The sequence below is a fragment of the Cherax quadricarinatus genome, chromosome 69, assembly GCF_038502225.1.
Source record: "Cherax quadricarinatus isolate ZL_2023a chromosome 69, ASM3850222v1, whole genome shotgun sequence".
NCBI lineage: Eukaryota > Metazoa > Arthropoda > Malacostraca > Decapoda > Parastacidae > Cherax > Cherax quadricarinatus.
This window is the reverse complement of record NC_091360.1, coordinates 908,627-914,577: the sequence shown is the minus strand read 5'-3', so window position 1 is coordinate 914,577 and position 5,951 is coordinate 908,627.

The window sequence follows — 5,951 nt, the reverse complement described above, 5'->3', positions numbered from 1 at the left end:
CAATAAACTAGCCACTTCAGTGGCAAAATCTAAAATCTATCTCTTTTCCTGCTTCCCTCTCCACTTGTAACTCTACTATGTATTCAAAGCTCAGGACCACTTGACCACTAGCTCCGAGGGGCCTTTCATATGTGATGTCCTCAGTGTCTGAATTACTCAAGGTAAACATGAGGTCCAGTCTTGGTGGTTTATCCTCTCCTCTGTCTCTGGTAGTGTCCCTAACATGTTGATACGTGACGTTCTCCAGTACCCCCTCCATCATCTTAGCCCTCCACGTTTCAGGTTACCCATGTGGCTCCAGGTTTTCCCAGTCAATCTCCATGTGACTTAAATCACTCACAGCAAGTAACTTATCCCTGCCCATGTAGGTCCGTCACCACTGTTGTGTGTGTGCGGGGGCAGAGGGTTGTACATACATACACTATGTACACCAGCGTACAACGTACCTCCTGCCACACACACACACACACACACACATACACACACACACACACAAGACTAGTCCCAGAGCTAAGAGGTATGTCCTACGAGGAGAGGTTAAGGGAAATCAACCTGACGACACTGGAGGACAGGAGAGATAGGGGGGACATGATAACGACATACAAAATACTGAGAGGAATTGACAAGGTGGACAAAGACAGGATGTTCCAGAGATTGGACACAGTAACAAGGGGACACAGTTGGAAGCTGAAGACACAGATGAATCACAGGGATGTTAGGAAGTATTTCTTCAGCCACAGAGTAGTCAGTAAGTGGAATAGTTTGGGAAGCGATGTAGTGGAGGCAGGATCCATACGTAGCTTTAAGCAGAGGTATGATAAAGCTCACGGCTCAGGGAGAGTGACCTAGTAGCGATCAGTGAAGAGGCGGGGCCAGGAGCTCGGACTCGACCCCCGCAACCTCAACTAGGTGAGTACAACTAGGTGAGTACACACACACACACACACACACACACACACACAGGACTGGTCTTATTTTGAAGATAAGTGATATTAATTATTTTCGAGGAAGTCGTCGTCTATGAGAACATTCCCTGGAGGCTAATTTACACAACTTGGACGAGCAGCTTAACATCATTCAGACGAGGGGAAAAAATCCCCTCAGCTTCACTTATTGCAGCTAAAACAACGCAGTGAACAACCATCAAAGTGAACCGCGCTCAATAATTGTGCTGGAACGTCACTCAATGGTTTAAATCAAGTGACTGAGAGGATATAGTTTACGAACAGTCAAACTGCCAATTAATGTCAGCGAAACGTAATGCCACCAATTACAATCAGGCTTGTATTCACAGTGGCCTTTGAGTGGCTGTATTCAGCACGTGCTGGGGGTTGGAGCGTGAGCCTCGACCATTGCTGGGCACCGCTGGGGGCCGGAACGAAGGCTACTACCCTTGCCGGGTCCCTCTGGGGGCTGGAGAATAGGCTACGACCGTTACCAAACGCCCCTGGGGGTTGGAGCGTAGGTTACGGCAGTTGCCGAACGCCCCTGGGGGCTGGAGCGTAGGCTACGTCCCTTGCTGGATATCCCTAGGGGCCGGAGCGTGAGATACAACCCTTACCGGACGCCCCTGCGGGCTGGAGCGTAGGCTACAATCCTTGCCGAACGCCCCTGGGGCTGGAGCGTAGGCTACGTCCCTTGCTGGATACCCCTGGGAGCTGGAGAGTGAGATACAACACTTGCCGGACGCCCCTGGGGGCAGAAGCGTAGGCTACAACCGTTGCCGAACGCCCCTGGGGGCTGGAGCGTAGGCTACTTCCCTTGCTGGATCCCCCTGGAGGCTGGAGCGTAGGCTACAACCCTTGCCCAACGCCCCTGGAAGCTGGAGCGTAGGCTACGTCCCTTACTGGATCCCACTGGGGGCTGGAGCGTGAGATACAACCCTTGCCGAACGCACCTGGGGGCTGGAACGTAGGCTACGTCCCTTGCTGGATACCCCTGGGGGCTGGAGCATAGGTTACAACCCTTGCCGAACGCCCCTGGGGGCTGGAGCATAGGCTACGTCCCTTGCTGGATCTCTCTGGGGGCTGGAGCGTGAGATACAACCCTTGTTGAACGCCCCTGGGGTCTGGAGCGTAGGCTACAACCCTTGCCGACCGCCCCTGGGGGCTGGAGCGTAGGCTACGTCCCTTGCTGGATCCCGTGGGGGCCGGAGCGTGAGATACAACCCTTTCCGAACGCCCCTGGGGGCTGGAGCGTAGGCTACGCCCCTTGCTGGATACCCCTGGGAGCTGGAGCGTGAGATACAACCCTTGCCGGATGCCCCTGGGGGCTGGAGCATAGGCTACAACCGTTGCCGAACGTCCCTGGGGGCTGGAGAGTAGGCTACGTCCCCTGCTGGATCCCCCTGGGGGCTGGAGTGTGAGATATAACCCTTGCCGGACGCCTCTGGGGGCTGGAGTGTAGGCTACGTCCCTTGTTGGATCCCCCTGGGGGCTGGAGCGTAGACTACGTCCCTTGCTGGATCCCCATGTGAGCTAGAGCGTGAGATACAACCCTTGCCGGACGCCTCTGGGGGCAGGAGTGAAGGCTACGTTCTTGCTGGATCCCCCTGGGGGCTGGAGCGTGAGATACAACACTTGCCAAAAGCCCCTGGGGGCTAGAGCGTAGGCTACGTCGCTTGCTGGATACCCCTGGGGGGTGGAGCGTGAGATACAACCCTTGCTGGACGCCCCTGGGGGCTGGAGCGTAGGCTACAACCCTTTCCGAACGCCCTTGGGGGATGGAACGTAGGCTAAGTCCCTTGCTGGATACCCCTGGAGGCTAGAGCGTGAGATACAACTCTTGCCGAACTCACCTGGGGGCTGGAACGTAAACTACGTCCCTTGCCGGATACTCCTGGGGGCTGTAGCGTAGGCTACAACCCTTGCCGAACGCCCATGGGGGCTGGAGCGTAGGCTACGTCCTTTGCTGGATCCCTCTGGGGGCTGGAGCGTGAGATACAACCCTTGCCGGACGCCCCTGGGGGCTGCAGCGTAGGTTACAACCCTTGCCAAACCCTCCTAGGGCTCTAAAGCGTAGGCTACGTCCCTCGCTGGATACACCTGGGGGCTGGAGCCTGAGATACAACCCTTGCCGGACGCCCCTGGGGGCTGGAGCGTGATATACAACCCTTTTTGAACGTCCCTGGGGGCTGGAGCGTAGGCTACGTCTCTTGCTGTATCCCTCTGGGGGCTGGAGCGTGAGATACAACCCTTGCCGGATGCCCCTGGGGGAGCATAGCTACGTCCCTTGCTGGAAACCCCTGGGAGCTGGAGCGTGAGATACAACCCTTGCCGAACGCCCCTGGGGATTGGAGCGTAGGATACGTCCCTTGCTGGATACTCCTGGGGGCTGGAGCGTGAGATACAACCCTTGCCGGACGCCCCTGGGGGCTGGAGCATAGCTACGTCCCTTGCTGGAAACCCCTGGGAGCTGGAGCGTGAGATACAACCCTTGCCGAACGCCCCTGGGGATTGGAGCGTAGGCTACGTCCCTTGCTGGATACCCCTGGGGGCTGGAGCGTGAGACACAACCCTTGCCGGACGCCTCTGGGGGCTGGAGCGTAGGTTACAACCCTTCCCAAACGCCCTTGGGGGCTGGAGCGTAGGCTACATCCCTTGCTGGATACCCCTGGGGGCTGGAGCGTGATATACAACCCTTGCCGAACGCCCCTGGGGGCTGGAGCGTAGGCTACGTCCCTTGCTGGATACCCATGGGGGCTGGAGCGTGAGATACAACTCTTGCCAGACTCCCCTGGGGGCTGGAGCGTAGGCTACGTCCCTTGCTGGATACGCCTGGGGGCTGGAGCGTAGGCTACGTTCCTTGCTGGATCCCTCTGGGGCTGGAGCGTGAGATACAACCCTTGCAGAACGTTCCTGGGGGCTGGAGCGTAGGCTACAACCCTTGCCGATCGCCCCCGGGGGCTGGAGCGTAGGCTACGTCCCTTGCTGGATCCCCCTGGGGGCTGGAGCGTGAGATACAACCCTTGCCGAACGCCCCTGGTGGCTGGAGCGTAGGCTACGTCCCTTGCTGGATCCCCCTGTGGGCTGGGGCGTGAGATACAACCCTTGCCGGACGCCCCTGGGGGCTGGAGCGTAGGCTACGTCCCATGCTGGATCCCCCTGGGGTCTGGAGCGTGAGATACAACCCTTTTCGAACGCCCCTGGGGGCTGGAGCGTTGGCTACGTCCCTTGCTGGATACCCCTGGGGGCTGGTGCGTGAGATACAACCCTTGCCGGACGCCCCTGAATGCTGGAGCGTAGGCTACAACCCTTGCCGAACGCCCCTGGGTGCTGGAGCGTAGGCTACGTCCCTTGCTGTATCCTTCTGGGGGCTGGAGCGTGAGATACAACCCTTGCCGGACGCCCCTGGGGGCTGGAGCGTAGCTACGTCCCTTGCTGGATACCCCTGGGGGCTGGAACGTGAGATACAACCCTTGCCAAATGCCCCTGGGGACTGGAGCATAGGCTACGTCCCTTGCTGGATACCCCTGGGGGCTGGAGCGTAGGCTACCTCCCTTGCTGGATACTCCTGGGGGCTGGAGCGTAGGCTACAACCCTTTCCGAACGCCCCTGGGGGCTGGAGCGTGAGATACAACCCTTGCTGAACGCCCCTGGGGGCTGGAGCGTAGGCTACAACCCTTGCCGAACGTCCCTGGGGGCTGGAGCGTAGGCTACGTCCCTTGCTGGATCCTCCCTGGGACTGGAGCGTGAGATACAACCCTTGCCGAACGCCCCTGTGGGCTGGAGCGTAGGCTACGTCCCTTGCTGGATCCCCCTGTGGGCTGGGGCGTGAGATACAACCCTTGCCGGACGCCCCTGGAGGCTGGAGCGTAGGCTACGTCCCATGCTAGATCCCCCTGGGGGCTGGAGCGTTGGCTGCAACCCTTGCCGGACGCCCCTGGGGGCTGGGAGCGTAGGCTACGTCCCATGCTGGATCCCCGTGGGGGCTGGAGCGTAGGCTACAACCCTTGCCGGACGCCCCTGGGGGCTGGAGCGTAGGCTACGTCCCATGCTGGATCCCCCTGGGGGCTGGAGCGTAGGCTACGTCCCTTGTCGGGCTCCTGGTCAGAGAAAACTTGGCGGCCACGTGTGTTTCAGGGTGATATTGAATTATAAAGGTTAGCTTTTATTTATTTTACAGTGTTGTATAATGTTTAACGAAATAATACATTAATTCCAGCTTAATCGCTCGACTTTCTTAAACAAAAGACAACAGTCAGGTTGCCTCAGGTACCCGTGGCTCAGTTGATAGCACACTCGGCTCACACACTGAGTGTCCGCGGCTCGATCCCCGGCACGGGTGGAAATATTGGTCATGTTTCCTTACACTTGCTTTACCTGTTCACCAAGCAATCAGTAGGTACCTGTGTGTTAGTCACCTTACTCCTGCTGTTCATGTTCCCGTAGCAGTAAGTACCTGGGTGCCAGTCAGCTTACACCTGTTGTCACTATTCACCTAGCAGTAAGTAGGTACCTGGGTGCAAGCCATCTTACATCTGCTGTCACTGTTCATCTACCAGCAAGTAGGCATCTGTGTGTTAGTCACTTTACACCTGCTGTCCCTGTTCACTTAGCAGTAAGTAGGTACCTGGTTGCTAGCCACCTTCCACCTGCTGCCATTGTTCACCTAGCAGTAAGTAGGTATCTGTGTGTTAGTCACTTTACACCTGCTGTCCCTGTTCACTTAGCAGTAAGTAGGTACCTGGTTGCTAGCCACCTTCCACCTGCTGCCATTGTTCACCTAGCAGTAAGTAGGTATCTGTGTGTTAGTCACCTTACACCTGTTGTCACTGTTCACCTAGCAGTAAGTAGGCACCTGGGTGCTAGCCACCTTACACCTGCTGCCACTGTTCACCTAGCAGTAAGTAGGTATCTGTGTGTTAGTCACCTTACACCTGCTGTCCCTGTTCACCTAGCAGTACGTACTTTGGTGCCAGTCATCTTACACCTGCTGTCTCTGTTAACCTA